Source organism: Phaseolus vulgaris, chromosome 11, assembly GCF_051622355.1.
Source record: "Phaseolus vulgaris cultivar YP4 chromosome 11, ASM5162235v1, whole genome shotgun sequence".
In the NCBI taxonomy this organism is placed as follows: Eukaryota; Viridiplantae; Streptophyta; class Magnoliopsida; order Fabales; family Fabaceae; genus Phaseolus; species Phaseolus vulgaris.
The window spans coordinates 11,319,921-11,332,765 of record NC_143508.1 but is presented as its reverse complement, the minus strand read 5'-3'; positions in this window follow the sequence as shown (position 1 = coordinate 11,332,765).

Below are 12,845 nucleotides of genomic sequence, written 5' to 3'. Positions count from 1 at the left end.
TTTCTATTTTAATATATGGAAATTTTATTCAACTGTCACGGTCTCTGTCTTATTTAGACATCTAATTAGGTATATAATTAATTATGTCTTGTCATAATTGATCAATAATCTCCATTCTAGATACCTCACCTTATGACCAATGCCTCTTATATTATGATATTATGATTATACTATTATTTATTAAGAGTATACTTCTAATAACATTTTATAAGAATTTTTAGAAAAGTTTTAAAAAATTAAAAATTAACTTTTCTAAAAGCATTACAAGAAAAAATATTTTTAACGGAGGTTATATTTAGCATTTTTGGTGGTTTTAACACCCGCTAAATGCGTTACCTGCGGTTTGTTTTTCTCTGAAAAATGCAACGTCGTTAATGAATTATTGACAGTTTTGAATGATCCTCTAGAAGATAAATTATTTTCCTGACAGTTTTAAAAACTCTCAGTTACTTCCACGAGTTTTCGAACCCTCATTACGTTTAGAGGTTTTTCAAACCCCCATTGCTTTTAGGAGTTTTTAAACCTCATTACTTCCATATGTTTTCCGATCCCCTATTACTTCCAGAAGTTTTTCAAGCTCCCGTCATTTCTAAAGATTTTTTAAATTCCCGTTAATTTTTATTTTAGTTTTTAAATAGATTGCATTTTTTTAATGAGTTGTTTTTTTAATACACATAAATCCTAAAACAACTAAAAAACGATAAAAAAACAAATATTTTAATTTTTTAAAAAATTCAATTGATTACAATTTTTTGGAGGAAGAACTACCACATATATGTATCATCATTTTAATTGAAATATATAAAATTTATAAAAATATAACAATATTTTAGGTCTAACTAAGTTTTTAGGCAAATTATTTTGAAAGAAAAGCACATTATTAGTCTTATGTTTAACTAACAAACATTAAACAGAAATAATAAGATTACATTTATTACTCTATTAACGTAAAGTATGATAATGGGATGCTTACATTTACCACCAATACTCAAATTATCATTATCATATCAAGAAATGCGACAATCAATATTAAAAAAAAAACATTTGTGTGATCAAGAAAAATTCCAATTGAGGTCTTCAATAATCTATCTTCAATGATATTTTTCTTTTTGGCCACAATTTCATCCTTCTTCTTCACTTCTTCTGACTTTTCTCTTATTTTTTATTCTTCAACAGAAAATTAAACATGACACACATTAGCCATAAAAAAGAATGTAAGATGGGGTAATAAGCCAGTTTGTCTTTGTTGTTGATTTTGGCTTAACCCAAGTCCTACATCGTTGGGTTCATTGTTTGTGAAGGAGGTTTGAGGGTTATATATTAACATCCCCTCCTTCACTGTTAGATATCTCAATTTGTAATATCTTCTCTCATAATAATAAAAGTGAGTTGTTTTTGTTGTGCTCGGAGATTAGGCTAAACAGACCGAACTCTGTTAACAATTTTCGGGTGTGTTTTTTTCCTCTTTATCTCTTTTATTATTCCGCTTTATTTATTCAATATTATTTGTCGGGTAGCTCTATTAGGGTTTTGTTTTAGTGGGAAAATTACCCGTTTTTCCCAACAAGTGGTATCAAGAGTCGAAGGTTCGCCTTGGGTTGTTTGAAATTATTTGTAATATTGAATATTATATTTTGAGTTTGTAATGGCAAATCAAGAAGAAGAAGCGAAGAATGTATTCAGAGTGTCGGGCTCCTCGTCATCATGGTCGAGGTTCCCGGTGTCCACTTTGAAATTGGCGGTGGAAATATTTGATGGCACTGGACATTTTGGCATGTGGCAAGGAGAGGTCTTGGACTCTCTTTTTCAGCAGGGTCTTGATATTGCTATTGAAGGAGAGAAACCAAAAGAGGTAGAGGAGAAAGACTGGAGCATCATCAACCGGTTAGCATGCGGAACTATTCGATCCTGCCTGTCCAGAGAGCAGAAGTATGCTGTAAAAAACGAGACTTCTGCACACAAACTGTGGAAGGCATTGGAGGACAAGTTTCTGAAGAAGAGTGGTCAGAACAAGCTCCTGATGAAGAAAAGGTTGTTCCGATTTGACTACCAACAAGGTACTACTATGAATGCACACATCACTATGTTTAATCAATTAGTAGCAGACCTGTTGAATTTAGATGTGAAGTTTGAGGATGAGGATTTGACTTTGATGTTGTTATCATCTCTTCCTGATGAATTTGAACATTTGGAGACTACGCTCCTTCACGGGAAGGAGAATGTATCGTTAGATGCTGTTTGTTCTGCTTTATATAGTCATGAATTGAGAAAGCAGGATAAGATGAAAACCAAATCAACGACATCAGAAGAAGCATTGGTGGCAAGAGGTCGTCAGCAAAGCCAAACAAAGGAGAGAAGAGGGATGTCTAAATCTAAAGGTCGAGTCGTTGCCAAAGATGAGTGTGCTTTCTGTCATGAGAAAGGACACTGGAAGAAAGACTGTCCAAAACTGCAGAAGAAAGAGAAGGTTTCGCAAGATGCAAATGTTGCAGAATGCAAAAGTGATGTGGAATCAGATATCTCTTTAATTGTCTCGCTTTCAGCATCATCGTATCCAGATGAGTGGATATTGGATTCAGGTTGTACTTATCATATGTGTCCCATTCGGGATTGGTTCTTTGAATTTCAAGAACTTGATGGCGGGGTTGTTTACATGGGTAATGATAATCCATGTAAGACAGTTGGGATAGGTTCAATCAAGCTGCGGAATCATGATGGATCCACCAGAATTTTGCGGGATGTACGTTACGTGCCAAAGTTGAAGAAGAACCTCATCTCATTGGGGGCTTTAGAATCTAAAGGCCTAGTCGTGACGATGCGAGATGGAATTCTTAAAGCAACTTCAGGAGCACTGGTGATGTTGAAAGGCGTGATGAAGAAAAATTTGTATTACTATCAAGGTAGTACAGTGGTGGGGACAGTAGCGGCAGCAACTTCTAGCTCTAAGAAGGATGCTGAGGCAAGGAAGTTGTGGCATATGAGGTTGGGACATGCTGGAGAGAAATCCTTGCAAATTCTTACCAAGCAGGGATTGTTGAAAGGTACGAAGGCTTGCAAACTTGAATTTTGTGAGCATTGTGTTCTGGGAAAACAACAAAGAGTGAAGTTTGGCACTGCAATTCACAATACCAAGGGTATTTTAGATTATGTGCATTCAGATGTATGGGGACCTGCCAAGACTCCGTCAATCGGAGGTAGGCATTATTTTGTCACTTTTGTGGATGATTTTTCCAGGAGAGTTTGGGTGTTTACTATGAAGAACAAAAATAATGTGCTTGAAATTTTCCTTAAGTGGAAAGCTGAAGTTGAAAACCAGACAGGAAGGAAGATTAAGGTTCTCCGAACAGACAATGGTCGGAGCGTATGAACAAGACACTTGTGGAGAAAGTTCGTTGTATGTTGTCTAATGCTGAGTTAGGCAGAGAGTTTTGGGCTGAGGCTGTGACATACGCTCAACATCTCGTCAATCGTTTGTCATCATCATTTAACCATGTGATTGAATCAAAGTTGGATCCACGGGCAAAGAAGCCATGTTAAAGAAGGTAAATCCAGCCAGGTTCCTTCAGCAATCCTTCAGCAACCAAATAAAATTTAACCACTACACCAAGCAAATTTTTTAGTTTTATTATGATTTTTATTATACTTATTATTATTATTAATACTAACAATATTAATAATATTAATAATACTAACAATATTAATAATACTAACAATACTAACAATATTAATAATACTAACAATACTAATAATATTAATAATACTAACAATATTAATAATATTAATAATACTAACAATACTAACAATATTAATAATACTAACAATACTAACAATATTAATAATACTAACAATACTAATAATACTAACAATAATAATGATACTAACAATATTAATGATACTAACAATATTAATGATACTAACAATATTAACATATGAATCACATTTAATTTATCTATAATCTACTTGAATCTAAACATAATTTATTATATTATCTATTAGTATGAATCAAATTTAATATATGTCATACTCATAGTCATCATATTAACTATTACATTAAAATCAACTATCATATTAATTATTATTTTACGATCATATTGACTTAATTAAGTTCATTATAGGTAGTTGGTTTTACTTGTGTGTTATAGTAAAGAATATTGTCAACAAACAATATTATCTTTTAACATAAAATGATGACTTTTACATTAACTATTAATTAAATCTCTAATACAGATTACTAGTTACCATATCATTATAGTTTAAACTATATTAATTATTCCATAAATCTATGTAAAAGGTTGTTACTAAATAACCCTTTCTACTAATATATAATATAAATCATAATGACAAAGTGATTAAATAATTTATAATTTAAAATATTTTAAAAATTATACATTATATCAATTTTAATCTATGTAAGTAAATATTTGAAAATAAGATTTTTTTTATCAACAAAGAATAAAAAAAATTAAACAAAACATTTTAAGGATATTTCAATCCTTATACAAGAATCTCAAATCAGAAAAGAAGTGTAAGATACAAGCACCTATATAGCCATCTAACAAAAACTTCACAACTACCTATAATAACCTATATTTGAAAATAAGATATCAAATAATTTTATATTAATATATATATATATAATATGAAAGTAAATTTAAATTTAACCATGAGTTTTAAAAAATTAATGATTAAATAAAGAAATATATTAATCAATATATATGTATTTATAGTATTAAAGTTATATTAATATTATATAATTTCTTCCTTTTTCTCTCTATCTATCTATATCCGGATAAAAGTAATATTACTCAAGTCAAATAAAACTACTATACACACACAATAAATATCTAAATGTATATTTATATCAAAATTAATATTAATAATATGAATATAATATTGATAATATGAATATAATATTAATAATATGAATATTAATACTAATAATATTAATAATAATATTAATAAATATTAATAATAATTTGAATATTAATACTAATAATATTAATAATATTAATAATAATATTAATAATAATAATAATAATAATAATATTAATAATAATTTTAATAATAATATTAATAATAATATTAATAAATATTAATAATATGAATATAATGTTAATAATAATATTAATTATAACATTAATAAATATTAATAATATGAATAATATTAATAAATATTAATAATATTAATAATATAAATATAATTTATTTTATTATTATTATTATTAATTATATTAATATGTATAAATTATATTAATATGTATTAACATTATTAACATATTAAAAAATAAATTAGGCAAGGTGGTTAAATTTGAAGCACTGCAAAGTTTGTTTGTTTTTGTTATGTTTTGAGAATATTTGTTCTAGGTGGGACTTGAAATTAAGTCAAGGTGGAGATTTGTTGATTTTGGCTTAACCCAAGTCCTACAGGGTTCATTGTTTGTGAAGGAGGTTTGAGGGTTATATATTAACATTCCCTCCTTCACTGTTAGATATCCCAATTTGTAATATCTTCTCTCGTAATAATAAAAGTGAGTTGTTTTTGCTGTGCTCGGAGATTAGGCTAAACAGGCCGAATTCCGTTAACAATTTTCGGGTGTGTTTTTTTCCTCTTTATCTCTTTTATTATTCCGCTTTATTTATTCAATATTATTTGTCGGGTAACTCTGTTAGGGTTTTGTTTTAGTGGAAAAATTACCCGTTTTTTCCAACATTTGTAAGTCTTTGTAAGGGGAATTCCCGGATCCTATTATATGCGTATTTTGTATTTTATGTATGTATAAGGATTATGATATCCCTAGAATGACTCATTTAATTTAATTTATTTTTTGTAAAAAAAAAAAAACATCAAGCTTTGATGCAGTTTCTTCACTGGAAATATCAGTCTCTACCCGACGACGACAAAAATTAAGGCTACTGAAAATGCAAAGGCATCTTTGCTTTGCCTAACAAACTTTGAAGAAAAGCACATCCTCATTGGTGTTCTGATATTTATAACACGTTTAAAAGAAACTTTTCTATTTTACTTTTCTTTTTATCTTGGAACAAACAGTAATTAGTAATTGAATATACTGAATATACATTCACTCTTTACGATATTATTGAATGGCAATTGTCAATAATAGAAATTTTATTTAATTTTATAATAAATCCTTAAATTAAACTTTTTTTTGTTTTGTTACTTAGTGGTTTAAGAAATTTTAGTAAACAAAGAACAAAAATGTGGGCGTGGCAGATTCTACCTAGCCACTAGTTGGAGAATCTGATCTGATCTTTTAAATACTATGCTATGTGAACAACTGGCCCTCTAATGATTCATTCATAATAATATTGATGTAAGATAGTTTTGTTCACAATCAATTAATTTTTACTATTTTTCCAAAAACATAATGAACTTTTTCCTGTGTAAAATTCTTGTATTGTGTAAGTAAGTGTGATTGTGTTTTGAAAAAAAAAATAAGATATTACGCACTCTCTTAAAAAATAAAAAAATAAAATAATATAAATTTATTTAAAAAGTATTAATATTTAAGAGGGTTTAGAAAACTTGGTGTATCTTTTATTAGGGGTTTGGAAAACTTTATTATTAGGGGTTTGGAGAACCTCTACTAAGTATGTCTTATAATAACTCTATTAATAAACTCCTATTAAAATTATAAATTATAAATTTTTGTAGTGAATGCATGATAAATAAGATTGATAGATGAAATTCTATAAAAAAAAATTGGAGTTGGGGAAGATAGTTTTTTAATAATTTTATTTCAATAAGCTATTTGTATTAACTTTATAAAATAACCTGTTAATATGTAAGTTTTATTTACCATTTGTTTTAATAATATTAAAAATCTTAATGTTTAAATCATGCTTATGACTATAATTTTTAGATTATTATTTAATTGCTACACTTTTGAATTATTGATTTGATGTTATATTTATTTATTATTAATTTGATTATTATTTTTTTAATAAAGTATTTACTTTTATTGAGAAAAATATATTTTTTAAATTATAATGAAGAATAAATTTTTACACAAATTTGACCTGAAATTTAATTTATATAAATTTTTAGATTATAAAAATTTAAAATAAAAAAAAAAATTTAGTTATTAAAATATATAATTACTAAACATTTAAGATGTGATTTAATTATGCTTATTTGATAGCTTCTAGCTGGTTTTGCTAAATATTTATAGTTTATGAGAGAATTTTTTGTAAATCAACTTATACATAAGTTAGTTTCAATTAATTAAAAATAATACTATTTTTTTGTTTATATATGGCTTAATATTCTGATGCAAAAATTAGTTTAAAGAAACCCTATATTAATTTAAATGATAAATAAAAGAAAAAAAAATATCCTGAATAGCTAAATTTCTAAATAAGTATAATTTTTTTTAAATAAAAAGTAGTTATTGTACTAGTTAGACTTTTTCGGAGTACAACCCAAACACTTAATGATGCATTTCTTTAAATAGTAGTTGACCTAACAAGATATATTAAAAAAATAACTACAATAAAAAAATTAATTGAATATATAACTGAATAAGTTAAGCATAGATATTATCTTCTTCTTGCATGCATGAGTTAACACGTATTATTCCTTGATTTGTATGGAAGTTTAAAATGAAAAATGAAGTTTTGAATACAACACATGCGGGGTTGAGCGCAGACCACACCTTTTTTTCTCTTCCTCTATTTAAACCCTTTCTCCAATTCTCTTCTCTTTCTCTATTCAGACCCTTTCTTCTATTCTCTTATTTTCTCTTCTTAATTCTAGTCTTTTCTGCTATACAAGTAATTCTAAGCTTCTCTAATAGGTATCTTTGAAAAACTTTTTTTTTTTTTTAAACTTAAACATCTGTTAAGTTGTTTGAGTTATTTATTTATTTTAATCGATAAAAAGAATGTACTAATTACTTATTGATTTATGGCTAGAGTGATTGTGAATTTTTTTAGAAAATTTCATTGTATTGTTTTTTATAGTTTAATTACTTACTCATTTTATCACTATCTTTATATCTAAACCATCTTTATGTTTTAGTTCTTATATTTAAAAAGTACTTGACTTTGTCCTTACATATAATATGTATTTCCGTTTATATATTCTTATGTAATAATTAGTGTTGAGTATTTTGTTTCAAACTTTCGTGTGAATGAGTTTTTATCTTGGGTGTAGTGTCTTAGAAAAGGGGTTGTGGAATTACTGAAATGACCATCCGCTATTCTTATAAGAAAATTAGAACGAAAAGAGAGAAGAAGAAACCTGCAAGTGATGTGGTTTAGTTACCCAACTGGATTATTTATTTGTTTCATGATAATGCTTTCAAACTAGATGTCTGAAGAATGAAGTGATGGCTTCGTAGATTCGTGATATAAATAAATCATATAAGTGCATTTGTTTCTTTGTGGAATAAATAATATAATATTATTTGATTATGTCAATGACTAGCTTGATTGACATTGTTTTTGTTTCCTTTTCAAATGTTTCAAACATCAACAAGAGCCTCTTTCCATTTTGTAAGACAGCTAAAGTATTCATTATGGCTAAACAATCTTATCTGTATGTACCACAACATCTTCACCTATGTTACATTTAGGTTATGCTCTTGTTGGTACTTTTTCACCCAACCCAACATCCCGCCTTACCACAAAAGGATTGCTGGTCTTATTTCTTAAAATTTTCCTTTTTGAGTTTAAGAACACCTGCCACACCTGTCAATCACAATAATACTTAACATTTTCTCCAAAGAAACCAACAGGCATGAATTCTATACTTCTATGTTTATGTGTATAGTAATAAACACAACTGTGTACTTGATTAACACTCATGAACAAAATTGTTTTGAATAGTGAGAGAAAACAATATATAATTTAACTAGTGTGATAAATTAACGTCTTTGAAATATAAATAACAACGTCTTTGAAAAAATGGTAGGATGGATGCCCATTTTGTTACAAATGGATATATATATTCTGTTAATTGATATCTTTTATTTTATTTTCTTTTTTAAACTATTAAATTTTAATAGTGTATTGTTTAATTTTATTCAACTGCATCTTCCAAAGTTCAAGTTATTAGATCTTATATATGTCAGTTGTCTCATGTATCGTTCTAATTGCTTCAAATCTTAGGTTTATAGTCGTTATTTTTGTTTTTTTTATCATAAACTATTTATTGGGTAGTCTTTTTGTATTCATGGTTCCATATAAAATGTGCATGATTAATAGATTGCATCACTACATAAAAGTCTGCCCTTACTAAAGAAGACCGCCCTTACTAAAGAAGACCGTGGAAGATTTTAAGAAACTAAACGAATAGACTAAAGAAATTGTCACATTCACTGAATAAATTGACACATTGAACTTTAAAATTGAGAAACTGAAATTTGTACGTGATTCAACAAGAAATGAGACTAGAAAGCAGTCAGAGGTTCTTGAAAAGCAGTCAGAAGCTCTTCAAAAGCAGTCGCAGACTCTTCAAAAGCATTACGTTACGTGACGTATGAGATGGTATCACCCCATTTGAGACTGATTCTAGAGAATAATAAATATCCTTTTTAGTACTTAATAACCCTTGAATTCAGTAAACTTTAAATCAGAAACTTTGTTTGATGGATCATATTGTAAAACAAAGTGCATAATTATTGGCTTTTGTACCAAAATCATGATTTTGATATTAAAAAGATAAACACGTTTTCACATATTTGATCGAAAACAGAGGAACTACTAAATTTGTCCATCGACATTATCATTTTGTAAAAATGGGGACAGTTTGGATTTTAAAACAGCCTGACCTATTTCTTTTATGGTTTGTTTTTAAACAATGTTTTTGAAAAGTAAATAGATTTTGGATGGAAAAATAACTGCGTTTAATGAAAAGTTCTTTTCTAGAGACTGTTGTTTCTGTACGGAAAGAAAACGAAATGTGTCCATTTATATTCACACGGTTTTGAAAACTGATATCTCACTAAATATTAATATTTTAATTATTTTTAATTTTAAAAATTATTTTAATATTTTGCATTATTATATTTTTATTAAAAATATTTTTTTATATTTTAAATTTTTTTATTATAAATATTAATATTTTATTATGAGTGTAAAGTGAAACAGGATGTCAAAATAATATCATCTCACAATTTTACACTTACTTCTCACAATCCTTACATTTTATACTTAGCGCAATCACATTTTATTTCACGTGATACATTTTCATTTTTAAACATTTTTTATTATTACCATTTACTTTAACTTTAACTAATAACCTCTGCTTAGACATAATATTTATCTTAGTGCTATAAATCCACTCAAACTTCACAATTCAAATTCATCTCAAACATTAGTAGTAACAAAAAATGGCATCATTCAAATTCTTCTCCTTTTCAATATTTTCTTTACTCTTGCTATCCACAACAGTGCTTTACGTAGCCGAAGCTGAAGAGTCTCTTCCAAAAACCATAGTTTTGTATTTCTGAGACATAGTAAAAGGACTCAATGGAACCATTTCTCCGATTATTGGCTTCATCGGAAAGGATTGGTCCTTTGATCAATTTTGAATAGGGGTGGCAAAGCGGGCCGGTCTATCCCGTCCCGCATACAAAATGCGAGCTGGTTTACATGACCCATCCCGCGGACTTGCGGGCCGATCCATTTTTTTTTTTTAAAGTAGAGGAGGAGTGAAAGCAATAGCGATGTGCAACAATAGAGTGACAGTAGCGCGCAACAATTGCAGGCGAAGCTACACGGAGTCGAAAGCAGAGCGAGCCACTGCAAAGGAGAGTGTGTCGTGTGTTGTGTGCATTTTTTCGAACAACGTGACTACGTTGTGATTTGAGTGAAAACCTAATTTTCTTTCACTCAAAGTTGTCACTTCTCCACTAGACCATTGTTGTCAAGTCAATTAATTTTTAACTTTTTTTTAATTTTTTTTGACGAGTTAGCGGGCCAGTCCGCTTAAAAAACAAAACAATGTTAAGGGTAAACTATCGAAAATCATTCAATCTCCAAATAAGTAAATAATATATGTAAGAGTAAATAAGTAAATATGATTCATGCACTGAATATAAATTAAATTATATAAATATAAATAAAAAATAGGACGAGTGTAGAATTAAAAATAAATTAAATAATATAAATACACATAAATAAACAAATAATAGACTCGTGCATAACTAAAAATAAATTAAATGATAAATATAAATAAATAATAAATATGATTAGTGCTTAACTAAAAATAAATTAAATAATATATATAAATAAATAAATAAAATTTATGCATAATTAGAGATAAATTAAACTATATAAATATAAATAAATAAAAAATAAGATCAATGTATAATGAAAAATAAATTAAATAGTATAAATAAATAAAATTAATGTATAATTAAAAATAAATTAAATAACATAAATATAAATAAATAAGACTATTTGATTAAATTATCTAATCTATAAAACAACACAAAAAATAAAATAATATACAATTCAAAATAAATAAAAACTTAATAAAACACATATAAATTTATTAAAATTAATATAAAAATAACTTACTCTCACTTTTCATTACATCCAAATCCTATTTTTCTCTCTATTTTCTCTATCTGGTATTTTACCTTTCTTTCACTTTGATATTCTCTTGCTTATAAGCTAATTTTATTTCATTTTATTTAAATCTTTCGTAAAAGTCATGATTACATTTATTAAATATAATCTTATATATATATATATATTTTATATTTTATTTATTTATTTATTTTTAATAATTAAATATATTTTTTAATTAATTAATTTGTAATATTATTATTATTATTTTTATTTATTTTTTAATGTTTAAACTTTATCTTGATGTAATACAATATATATATATATATTAAACATAAATTTAATCATAAGAATTAGAACATAAAATTTTCTAAAACTTATTTTAAATTACAAATAAAATAATTAATATAATTATTTAAAATTAGGAATATTGCATTTCACATTATAGTAAATGTTAATAATAGTAAAAGTTGATCCTTCCCCTAAACTTTGATATAAAAATTATAAAATAATATTTAATTTTAAACTTAATAAATTATTTATATTATTACATAAAGAGATATTATAACACCCTAAAATATACAAAATTATTTATAAAAGGGAATAAATGAAAACTATGCTCTCACCTCTTTTTCCAAAGTCCCTCCTGCACCTATATCTATATGTATTCTACTCATATACATAGTACAATCATTGCAATTCATACACAAACAAAACATGTTAAGGATAAACTATCGAAAATAAAATTATAACATATGAAAATATAAGTAAATAGAAACAATTAGATTAATCATTCATTTATATAATTTCATTTCACATCAACCATACTCATATAATAATCAATACCAATCACCACAATCCAACTTCATTCCAAAACTATCCATCAACAATCATATGAACCACAAATGGATACATACACCACAGTTATCCAACAGACGTCTTTCGGAAGACTTGTATTACGTAAACTCTACCAGAGACAAACATCTGATCCAATACCCAAGACTTAGATTTACAAGCGAATCTAAGAGAAAGAATCAAAATAACATCCAATACCAAGTGTCTACAACAAGACCCAGTGTGTTTGAACTCACTCATCAGCTTCTCATCACCTGATATCTTAGTCTATGTAACTTAGATCATTAATGAAGCTAGAAGATCTCTAATCTCTTAAACATAGGTGTCAATACTTAATACCAAACCAATCAACAACTCATACATTACCTCAGGTGTATGATCTCTTATGGCATTGTCATGGAGCTCTTCTTGGATTTGTGAACAAGGGTGCGGAAGCTATGGATTGAGATGTGCAA